This window comes from Odontesthes bonariensis, chromosome 10 (assembly GCF_027942865.1).
Source record: "Odontesthes bonariensis isolate fOdoBon6 chromosome 10, fOdoBon6.hap1, whole genome shotgun sequence".
Lineage (NCBI taxonomy): Eukaryota > Metazoa > Chordata > Actinopteri > Atheriniformes > Atherinopsidae > Odontesthes > Odontesthes bonariensis.
In genome coordinates, this window is record NC_134515.1 from 6,939,687 (window position 1) to 6,952,350 (window position 12,664).

General features: G+C 40.3%; 1 protein-coding gene across 1 annotated transcript in view; it reads left to right on the plus strand.

Moving 5' to 3' along the window:
• The first annotated feature begins 282 nt into the window (after positions 1-282).
• Positions 283-12,664, plus strand: part of LOC142390564 (vitamin D3 receptor A) — a 71,403-nt gene continuing 59,021 nt past the window's right edge. Inside the window, exons 1-2 of the mRNA XM_075476097.1 lie at positions 283-365; positions 1,326-1,490. The gene's annotated coding sequence lies outside the window, so the exon portion shown is untranslated. The remainder of the gene's footprint in view (positions 366-1,325; positions 1,491-12,664) is intronic.

A 12,664-nucleotide genomic window follows, 5' to 3' on the forward strand; every position in this document is an offset into this window, starting at 1 on the left:
AAAACACAAATTGACTAAAATCCTCCTAATTAGTTACATGCATTCAGGCACATTATTTCCTTTATGTTAAATGTTTACGATCTATCAGGCTATCTGCTACGTCACGACACACCCCTATATGGTACAGAGACAGCTGGCAACTCAGCTCCAGATTGATAAGATCCTCAGCCAATGGAAATGTACACAATTCCGGAGTGGAGGGCTGTGATTGGACGCTGCGAGGATTATATGTACGTATAGATATGCCTGACTGGCAATCCGTGGAGGCGGGGCTCTGGAGAAGTGCTGTCCATCTGTGTTGATACAGATCTAAAAAAACTGGACTAACGGAGTGTCTGCTTACGTTGCTCTTCGCATGGACTAATGTAAGTTATTTTACGCTTTCCCGTACCTGTGGGGGGGTCGTCCCGCGTCGTCAGGGGTGCTGTAACACCGCTGTAGCATTGTACTTAACGCTCTTTTATCGTTTCGTTTTGCTGAGAAGTGCTTAGTTGCACACGCGCTTTTGAGGCCAGTAAAGTGTGCTGCTGTGAGCGTAGCGCTAGCTGATGTTATTGCTCTCAAGCGGGCTGCAATATTGTGACATACCGATGACATTAACAATGTATCCAGTGAGCCTGGGCGTAATGTCATTGTGGAGAGACAATCCACAGCCGCCCCTGCAGCTGTAAACACAACAATATTCACAGTAATATACACAGTATGTGGCAATTGCAGGACATTTTCAGATTCCGCTGGAAGCCCACCGCTCCTGTTTGTGCTAGCCTGTTTCAGAGCCCAGTTGTGTCTGTTCATGTGTGAAGAAAAGGGGGGACGGCAGCACTCCTTTTAAAATGTGGCTTTTGAAATGGCCGTGTGTGTTGGCACGTGTACAAACCCCCGTAACCTGACTTAATTCATGCCATAAAGGCTCAACTCTATGTAGTCTGTTAACTAAACAAAGCGCTTCTTCCACTAACATCTCTCAGTGACTTTGCGGTTACCATTTTTATTCCCATGTTTTACAAACAAAATGCGCTGTGGGTGACGGCAGCCAGCAGTGGGGAAATAATAAAACATGAAAGTTGCGCTTGAATGAAAGAGTTACATCGTGTGTAACTTGGGTGCGCTTGTGCCGGATCTCCCACATGACCCTAAGTGATTCGCGAAAGGTCTAAAGTCCCATTCCCGACGGTGCTTTCCTCCAGATTTACTGACTGACGTTGGGCTAGACGGAACGGTGTGTCCAAGCAAGAAATAACGGGACGACACCCCCCATCCCCCCACCTATGCTGGCCGTTGGATTAACCCTTCTTAATATACTTTTCTTTCCTCTCTGTTGACAGTTTTGCTTTAAACAGAGGGACAAAAAACAAACAAAAAGATCAACGTGGAAAAATTGTTTTCAACCCGCCTTCAACTCAACTGGCGCGGGAAGTTTGGGGACCTGGCTTCAACATTTGGGCCCCACTCTGGTACACCACAAAGTAAAGGTTGATATGCCACATCAGGTGAGATAAAATTCACTCTTTTTAATTTAATTTATTTTGTTTGCATGTAATGAGTTGGCTGCCCAATATGATTGCATTGAGAAAGGGGAAATCTTGGAGTCCCTCTTTGTTTTCTTGCGGAACAGTGTTTACCTTGAGACCACATGGTATTCTGGGCTGTAGATTCATGATGCATTTCAGCCTCTACACTCGCCTTGTCCTGGTTGTTTTTGTGTGTGTGTGTGGTGGTGGTGTTGTTTTAGGCAGGTGCATAAACCCGAGTTCCACGTGTGTGTGTGTGTGTGTGTGTGTGTGTTTGCCTGCCTGCAACAGAGCCAGTGTGCAAATCCCTGTAACCCCAAACACGCAGAGGAAGCCGAAAGTATAATAAAGGTTATAACGGGTGATTTAAATGAACATGCAGCAAACAAAAAAAAAAAGGGAAACCCGGGATGTTTATTTGCAGGACATTCAAAATTTGCAGACGTAACTGCGGATTGAACCCAGTGTGTCTGTGCCACAGCCAAACACATGTTCCACCCAGCTTTACACCTACACTGACAAAGGCTTGATGTGTGGGTGCTGTATCTTTTCACTGGCAGATGTGGGGAAATGGTTCTATCATTAGTATACTGATAGAAAACTATCTATACTGGTGAATGACTTTTATGAATGCACATGTGAAAACACATAACATGTAATAAAACCCAGTAAAGTGTCGACGTTCCCCTACAAAACTTGTTGAAAACTATCCGTAAAGTTCCAATAACAGCGTTGCACCAACACCAAAAGGACCAGCTTGTTACACATCTCAGTAACTTCCCGCTCAGAACATTGCCTTGCGAACCTGTAGCAGATGTCATATGGATGTCAATGGGATGTCTCTGGTTTGCTGGGCATGTTTTAACAACTTGGGGTGTAAACTGACAGGCAGAAGGATGTAATGTGGTTTCAGAAACGCACGGAGAAGTGAGATGCATTCCTGCTTTCTTTTCTGTCTGTGATGTGGTGGAGACTGCAGAAATCACTAAAGGACAGAGCGGTATAGAGCTGAGAGGAGGGGAAATGGAGTCTGTGAGCATTGCTATAACAGAAAGTTCTTCTCATTTGTTCAGTTCAATATCGTGTCCTACACGTATAGTAGCAGGAAAAAAAGGTGTTCTCCGCTGTTTTATGGTTCATACAGTAGAGTCGGCTGTCTTGCTGTTGTGGAGTTTGTGAATCATGTTTTCCCGCCGTCCTCTCTGCTCCTCATTAAAGGTTATTAGTGTTGCTTAAGTGTTTCACTTTGATGCTATAGACAAAAAACTTTAGTTTTACTTAAAATGAGAACCGCTAATTAGTCTAATTTGATTGAAGGGGCTATTTTGGTTTCTTTGAAGTTGTATGAGGTACTTATTCATATTTGGTGAATCGTTTACAATAAATGTTTATTTCCAGTTTTTAGTAGCGGCTCAGCCATGATTGTATGCAACGAGACAATGTTTCTTTCCTCTGCAATTTTCATTATTTTCTATTTGGGCTTTTTTAGCACTTAATGTTAAACGGTTATAACTGTACTGCTTTGTTTTCAGTGTTTGCACCTTTTGGAACATTTGTTGTCAAGGCAACCATGAAATGAGTTAAAGTATCATCGTTCTGGAGAACATGAAGTGTTTTTTTTTTTTTTAATTTTTCTTCTCCAGATTAGGTTTTTGTTGCACCATTTGTATGTTTGGTTGCCTTTGCACCTTTTCTTTTTCTCACCAGGTTGCTTCTGTACTATGTTGAGTAAACACACCATGCTCTCCACAACAGAAATTACTGACCCCTTACCTCCCATTGCGTTGAAGGAAAACCTTGTATCTCCAAGAGTAATAAGTATGTGCTCATGTTATATGTTATGTGCTCGCGTTGGCAGCTACATAACACCTACGGAGTTGGTGTTAAGTTTCTCAGTGTTCTGGAAAAAGTTGGAAGTTGAGCTGCGTTGCGTTATAAGGGACAATCTGTCATTTTTCCTTGTTGATTCCATCATATAAAGCCCTCCCTCCCACCTATTACCTCAGTGGGATACAGAGGGCCTTTTTCTTTAATGAGGTGCTTAGTGGAGCACATTGTGCTTGAGAGGTTTTTACTTTGCTAAGTTACAGGCAGGTTGTAAAATGATCGCAGATGTACATGGTCTTCAACACGTAATACACCGTTTTGAAATGTAGGTGGACTCCAGGCAGCGTGGTATGTATGTGTGCACATATGCACGTACATGCACGTGTGTAAAATACCTGCAGGGGCATATGCACCTCTTTGTTATGCGTTACATTTTTTTTCTTTTCATAGCCTTTGTGCGGTTCATGGAGTTTGAAAGCCAGCTAGAAACTATGACGTCGTCGGTCATTACAACACACATTATGACCCAAAAATTGATTCTGAGCACAGACTTTTAAGGTGATGTCATAGGTGTTGATGAAGTGTTGATGACGCCATATGCACGATTGAAAGTTGATGTTTTATTTAGTAATTACAATTATGTTGATAACTTAAAAGAAAAAAAGATAGCAAAAGGAAAATAATTAATGTGCTGTATTACATTTTACAACAACGCTTTAGTTTAGCTTTCTATTGTAAATCAGAGCACCCCTTTCCTGTACAGTGGTGCACTTTTGCCCCCTCCTCAAGAACTGCCTTCCCGCCAGGCTCTGGCTTGTTTAGCGTAGCTCGAGCCAAGTCTGCCGTCATTTGGGCCCCTTGATGCCACCGTCTGCGCCTCCTGTGGTGGAGGCTGCCGGCCAAAGAGGACCGATGGTTCCCCTTGAGATCTGAGAGACGGGCTTCTCTTTATGTTGCCGGTGCTCAGCAGCAGTTTGTTTGTGTTTTAGATATTATTGATATCAGTGGGTGATTGTTTTTGTAAAGGATTTCTCTGCCATCATATGTTTCTGGTCTGGGACTTTAAGTTTAATTTGGGTTCTGATTCCGATCTGAGGTAGCAGTTATGACATCTGACAACTCTGAGTCTATTTTAATGTTTTTGTTTTTTTTCAAACGAAAGAATTTTTTCAAACGAAAAATTGTTAAGGCTAGAAAGTCTGACATATCTTTCCTTATTTATCAAAGCTGGTTGGAAAATGTTAAGGGTATTGGCTTTAATTACTTGCAGCTCTTTGGAGACTGGTTGTCATAAAGAAGAGGATCACCACGATATAACAGACTGTGTGGTATAAAACAATTGGAGTTCGATCTGATTTATTTCAGGTGATGCCAATACATTAAATCCTTGTCAGATAGGATCTTATGCCAGTTCAAATGATCATCTCTAGTTTACTCTTTAGTTTTATGTGCCACAAAGCTCATTTAGACAGAAAGCCCTATTCTCACCTATTAGGGATTTTAAAGTAGATATTGTCAGCATCCTAACTTCCATTTGTGCAGAACCGATAAAATATTATTTATTCCCTGTGTGGTTTAAGTTTTTCACTCAAGAGAAAGAACTAACAGATACCAGGTGTTGTGAAAGCCTTTTAAAAGTGGGTGGGAAGTCGAATCAGGGTTATGAAAAATAAATCTGAACTGGGGTTGAAGAAAACATTCTGTTTTGTGGCATCCACATTTCACAGCAACCTTTAAAAGACACGTTGTTGCTCTTTTATTTCCATCATCTAAAGTATCCCCCTCTCTCCTTAATGTAAATGTGCTAAACAGGAGCTAATGTTTTCCTTATGAGAGGCAATTATGTAGCTACAGCATAAATGTAGTGTAAGCTTTGGTGTTGTGGCTGATGTGATTACGTCTTGTTTGAAGCTCCCAAGGGGCTTGTCCAGATCGACGTCAGGAGCGTCTCACCTCACAGTTTAAGGTCACAGGTTGACGTAGGAGTACTTTTCACAGAATTTCAAGTTCACTGAGTTTTACCTCTTTATGAATCACGGTGCTAAACAATGGCATAGATCACAGGGTTCATGCACTGTTTTGGTTCGGGTAGCTTTGTCTATCAGTGGAGGGATTAGACTTTCTACCAGACAGAAGTATATTCGTGATTGGAAATAAAAGGTTATTGTAGAACAGTTTAACTTCATAACTGATTACCATCCCTGTCTTTGGGGATAAAAAAAATCAGTTTTGTTTTGTGATAAATCTGTAGGTTTTAGATAAGTGGCTTTCAAGGAGCTGAAACAAGACACATCTTGCAACAGATCATTCTCTACTTTTTATAGAAAAATCAGGGGCTTTATAAGCTCATACAACGTGGTTGAACGATCAGGGAAGTCACAGAATAAGATGAGTTTCCCTGAATTATTGAAAGTGAGTTTTTTTTTCTTCCATCTTTATTTTCATGCTTTGTCTCACATTTTGCTGCCATAGGCTGCGTGGGAACCATGCCCCACATTGCAGATTCCCCAGCCACCCCAGATGCCTCACACATTCTGCTTTTAGAGGTTAATTATTGCATTGCATTTTGTTCTTTGAATGCAAATTGAGCTGAATTGTGTATATTTGTTATTTAGGTTAGCTTAAAAGCGGCTCATTTGCATAGATATATCCTGCTACCTATTAGTTTTTAAACTAGCATAAACATTTTTTCTACCCTTTTATGTCCCATAGAGAGAATTGCTGCAAGGAATGTGGTCACAGTTGTAAAATGCTTTTTTTTCATGCAATTTATACTATATGACATGGTGGAATCAAAGTGGAATTTGAAGAAAACATGAAAACTACTCATTTTTCCCATGCCACGCAAACACAAGCCCTTAACAAGAGGGAACCAAAGTCTCCCAGTGTGTCCTGAAACACACAGCTCATTCACTGACTTTGATTTAGCGTAATTAGGATCAGACTAGGAAACTCCGATGTTTCCCACACGTACACTTAACATGGGTGGGCCACTCATTTATATTTACAGCCTGCCCAGTATATTTGGTGGTTCATTCACACATTGATTGTTATTGATTTATTTATTCCAATTTAAAGTTTGTAAATTCCAATTTTATTTTGGAGCTGCCGATTCAGTCGCTCTTCGTCTCTTACTAAAACATTTTCAGCAGATCCATCTGTTATCGTCTGAGTGCACACCCTGGATTAAAGCTTTATCATGTACAGTGGGAAGGCTTGAACCCGAGTAAAGCAATGCAAGTTTATCTGTATAGCACAATTCAACTACAAGGCGATTCAAAGTGCTTTACAGAGACATTAAAACAGTAGAAATAAAAAGCATGATTTAAATTTTAAACAAAAAAGAAAGAAATAAGAACAATAGATAAAATCAGAATCAGATTAAATCAGTAGGCATTGTTACCAATTCTAGTGACTTAAGTGACTTCTGAGCCATTGAGTGAATTTGTTCAGAAAAATCTTAATACAATGGGGAAATGCTAAACTCTATAATAAAGGTAATTCCCCAAGCAGTCAGAAACTATTTGTAACCAACCATGTCCTCTGTGTTGAACATTAGACCCACTTTCCATTGGTTTAAAAAAAAAAAAAAAAGTTATTTTAATTAGACTGATGTGAGCGCTCACATGAATGTGTTTTACAACCACACTAACAGCATGACTGGCTCATTACTGAAGTTACTCATTAAACCTGTGAGTGTTTGTGTGTCAGTGTGGACTTCTGACTGGCTTGTTTCTACGGTCCGTTTGTCCACGTTTTCTACTTAAGAAAGGAAAAGGCAAACAAATGGAGAGGGAACAAATCAAGTACTGGAACTTTATATATTTATTTGGAAGATTTGAATTTGATGCTTGCAGTCGTTTTGAAGAAAGGTTGGGACAGAGGCATGTTTACCACTGTGTTGCATCATCTTCTTTAAAAAAAACACATGGGAAATTGATGACAGCAGTTTTTCTTTTGTTTTCCTTCTAAAATCTATTCAGAGTTGGAGAGCTATGGACTGCAAGCAGGAGAGTTTATGCATTTGAAGTAGTATAAGTCAATTTTAAAGTAAAAAAGGAAGAAAAAAAAGGTTAAAAGAAAGGGGGGGCACATAATGCAATATGTTATTTTCCAATGAAATGAGGGTTGATCTTGTTAGCTAATTGTAAGGGCCTGTTTTTACATTTTTATATAGATTCGCAATTAACATAGTGACCCAGTGTTTTTGCCCAGCAGCGACGGGGAGAAAAGATTCCCTGTGGTGTTCAATCTTGTGTATCTATTCTAGGATCAGCCATTCAAAAAGAATAATGAAGACTCGGATAACACCAGCTTCTACTTTATCTTCATAGTGTCAATATGTAAAATATTATTCTGAGGCTACGTTGGAAGAATAAAAATTGTATTCTGCTAAATTTGAATACAGTAGCATGTTGTCCATATTCTCAAAATCTCCTACATTTCTAATTTGATTTTACACCATTTTTCGTAGACAGGGTGTTGTACTTTTAAGAGAGACACTCAAATGAGACTGAGCTTCTGTCTGCCTTCTTGCTCACTCTTTCTGTCTGTCTTCAGAGGCCCACTGCAAGGGGCTGTGAGTGAACTGCTTATCGTCCCCCTCAACCTTTTTTATTTTTTTTCCCACCCTCCATTCCTTATTTTCACTTTTCCTGGTACTACTGTAGCACAGAGAGGGAGAGACAAACCCATTGAGGGGGATTGGTTGTAACTCAACGGGCCCCCACACAGGGCTCCTCCCACCTTATCCTGCTTGTGGGATAGCAGTGTTCATGACCGGATGCCCTGCTTCATGCATGCCCCAAATGTCGTTTAAGTCAATGTCCTTTATTACCACTGATGCAAATGTTTCATGCCTCAGTGTCTCTATCGCTTGCCTTTTCCTGCTTTATACGTGTCCCGACGCACGATGGTTCCTGGGTCAATTCTGGCCAGTAGTTTGATGCCAGCAGGACAGGGTGAAGCGAGTTTCGGCTTAGAGCTGTGGTTCTTTCACTCTCTACTCTTCTTTCTCTTACACACACACACACACACACACACACACACACACACACACACACACACACACACTCACACTCTCACATTGCAGCCTGCAGATCTGTAAAGAACTTCTCGTTCTTTTGGTGTCCAATCTGTTTATAGTTTCAGTGTGTATTAAATGGACAGCATTTGACGCCTTTATGTCTGATATGTATTTCTAATTGCTCTTACAGACATGGCTGGCAAAATGGGTAAAATAGTGGAAAGTCTTACAGTTTGATTTCTGAAACCTGTTTTTTATCCTCTGTAAATCTATTAACTTGCCTTTTTATTATTATTATTTGATTGTACACCATCATCTTTGCCTACATTTTTTTTCATATTGTAGTAACCCGTCATTTGTACCTCTGCGGTCTCTTCTTCAGGTCTCTTTGTCGTTATTTTATCATCTGCATTTGTCCGTCTGCTGCAGTGCCCAAACCCATAACTATTTTTGTTCGGGCTGGGTGATTACAAAAACAAAAGTCCATCACCCTGCTCTTGTTTTTTGGTTGGTTCCTCCCTGCATCATCAGGGAACACATAAACTTAGAGTACAAAGGCTATTTAGTTTTGTTGTTTTGAATCCATGTCAGTTCTTTCTCTGTGAGCAATAAAATCTCTGCATACTGTGGTGTGCATAGTAGTATGGGTTAAAGGCTTCCCAGTCTCTTAAGAATGAATTTAAATTCACAGTTCGAGTGATAAGCGACATCTTTCAAGACAGTAATGTTAAGTAAACTTAATTGCACACAAAAAAATGCATATCTTGTACTTGCATTCTGTTTATCTGCCTCTCTGTGTCCCACTTATTAAACATTGTGTTTTTTGTTATGGCTTTCAATACTCTTTCTCGTCCCCAGTTTTCTCCTCCTGCAGTGTTCTGCATTATTTAGTGTTAAGACTCTCTTTGGTTTTGGCAGGATTAGGAGTCTGCATGGGTCAGACTTGTTTTAGTGTTGCATTGATTGAGGATTGTAGTGTTTACCCCAGAGTTTACAGTTGAAGAGAAGGCAGAGTTGCGTACACACACACACACATCTAAACTCTACATTAAAATTAAGTGTATAAACTAACATATTCTGAACTTCAAGAGCATAACTGCTTCAGTAGTGTGCAAATGTGTGGACCATGTTGCTGCATCCCATTGTTTAGACTACACGTGGCTTTTTTCTGGGATATTACATACATGTGATCTATATTTCAATACAGTTATCTGACTAATATGTGCTAGATGAATTGAAAGCTTTTTATTACATTAAAGCCTTATGACATCCTCATTTCACCAGCAGTAGAATATGATAAATAATCCTTTCATTTAAAAGGAATCTATCCCCATGGTTGTGGAACAGTGGACCAGGTCTTTACCCATGCAGAGTTACTGAGGGAATCATGGGAGTTTGACCATTGTTGACCATGTGTTTTGTAAACTTGAAACAGGCTTACGACCGTGTTCCCGAGTGATACTGTGGGCAAAAGCAAGAGCTGGGTCCGCATTCTTGGCACTAAGTCGAACTTTCTTACAGTGCGTGTTGGGCTCTGCCAGGGCTTCCTCTTGTCACTGATCCTGTTTGTAATTTTCACGGACATGATTTCAAAGCGTAGTTGTGGAGAGGAAGGCGGCTGGTTTGGGAACCTCAAGGTCCCATCTCTGCTTTTTGCAGATGATGTGATTCTGTTGGCTTCTTCAAGCCAGGAGCTTCAGGTGGAAGGTGGAATGCTCTCTCCGGGTTGGGGATGAGTCCTTTCCTCAGGTGGAGGAGTTTAAGTATGTAGGTATGTTGTTCACGAGTGATGGCAGGTTGGAACGAGAGATGGACAGACGGATTGGGTCTTCGTCAGCAGTAATGAAGACGCTGCTCCAGTCTGTCGTGGTAAAGAGCAAGCTGATCCGGAAGGCAAAGCTTTCAATTTATTGGTCCATCTTTGTTCCAACTCTCACCTAAAGATGATATACATGTCAAATAGGGTCAGCAAGCAGCAAAACACACTTTTATAAAGGTTTACAAACATTAAGGGCCTTAATGTTAAGGGCATTAAGGCTCATCTAATGACCTAAAACTCATTGTTGCCCATAGCTGTAAGCTGAAATGCTGCCTTTGGAAGCAACTTTGGTGCTCAAGTTACACAGAAAGGAAATAAACCATCATTATTCCTAATTACGTATTGCCTGAAGCTGCAGCCGGGCCTGGTCATATGCTCAGATCTTCTCTCGCTGTGCAAAGCATGGACAAACAAACAAAAATGACAAAAGCCACTTTGTTCCATATCGGTGATGCGTGAAAGCACAAATTTCACAAACATTCGCTCGACTTTTTTTTTTCCTCAACTCAGACCCCCGTAAACTGTAAGATCAGTGGGTGAGATGGAGTAAATCCGTGGCAAGTAATGACGCTTTGAGAGTGCAAATTGAGGATGGGCAATGATTTTTGACTGTTGGAATATTATTGGACTAAAAATTGGTTTATATGGCTCTATTCCGTTTTAACCATCAGCTAGTAGTAATGGTTTAGTACCACCACAAGGTGGCAGTAATGCACAGAGCTGTTTGCCATCCACTGTGAAAACAACTGCCTCAAGTGCCACGCTGCGGTATAATGTGTCTGGCACGGTTAGATTAGATGCCAAGAAGAGAAACGTACAAAGCTGAAGACCACAGCTGTCAAACACTTATGTGTGGATCTCCTTCAAAAACAACCACAAAAACGAGAGACTTTCAGTGCAAACTCTTCCACGTAAAGCTAGCATGTCATAATTAGTGGTGGGAATCGAGAACCCGTTCTCGAAGAGATGACGTCATGTTCACGCTTCGTATTTTGGCTCTGAGTGTTTCCAACATGGCGTTGAGGCAGAAGCGCTCCAAAGTTTTGGTTATATTTCACCAAAAAGGATTGCGATTTTCGGTCAAACGATAGATCGTTCAGCCCTAATTTGTGAAGTACATGTGTGAAAAGCAGCTGAAGTTAATTGTGGACCACATTGTCCGCACATTCTCCAGAACGTGTCTAGTGTTCATGTGTGAAAACAGTTCACGTTATCACACTTCTTTTAAATTGAATATGTCAAAGTGCTGCTGTGCTGGGGCCTGTATCAGCATTTAACGCTTGTCAGCCTTTGATCTTTACTTCATCCATCTCGTATCTGCTGTGCTCCATATCTCTGTGTGTGTGTTGGGGATGGCAGTGAACAAAACACACGTTTGCTGAACATCACAATAAAAGTGGTTTGTTTAAACAGTTTCCTGTTTTTTAATTTATTAATTTTTAATTTTTTTTTAAAAGTAGGTAAGACGTTTGTCATTTTTCTTAAAGATACATTTACCCTCTGTGGTCTTAGGGCTACAAACTTCATCTGAACTGGAGTTACATCCAGTCACTACCTGGACACTACTAAACCATGAAGAGATGACATTGCACTATAACAGGTTGCGTTGGACCAAAATGTTTGATGTTTCTTTTTGCATTCAACTTATTTAGAAAAGTATTTGACTTGGAAGCTCTAATAACTTTTAGTAATTGGTTTCCAGGGAGCTACATTTCTTCCTCAGGCTTTTACTTTTCAATTTACAAAAATGTCATAGCTGAAGGCCATGGTCTATTGGTGTTGAAAGAAAATATTATAAGAAACTATTCCTTTCTTCTCTCCTTTTTTTAAAATTTTTTTTTTTAAAGCTATCAGTAATTCCAAGGAACCTTGAATCAAACATGCCAAGGGGTTGAACTCGCGAGCTTGACAAAAACATGGACATTTTAAGAAGACTGTGGCTGTCGGTGACGAAGATGGAGAAAAACTGTCAAAATGTCTGTGCCAGAATACAAGGTTTATTACCCTTTGAAACATCCTGTCTAAAGCAACATGATGAAGGTCCTAAGAGCACAGCTGCTACAGCTACAAGAATGCAAACCCCTTGTTTTACATAACTGAAATGAGCTATTTCATTAAGCATTAAGTTGTTTGAAAATGACACGCTTCCTTGTTTCATTGTTGTGCAATTCAGAAAAAATGATACAATAACTTCTGAGGTTATCAACAATTTAGGCTTTCCCTGTTATGTTTTGGGAATTGTGTGGGGCCTGGTTGCCCTTTAATTAAGCAAAGTTCTGAGTTTTATGAGCACACAGCAGGACAATAATATTCAACACACTGGAAAAGCAACTAATGTGCTTTTTTTTCCCCCTGTTGTGGCTAAATTATGGACTGTTTTTTTGCCGTTTAAGTTTGGTTGCCTGACTTCAGTCCAGATGAACACAATTTTCAACCAAAAGGACAACTAAGGCCTAAACAAGAAGGCTAAAAATGCCAGCC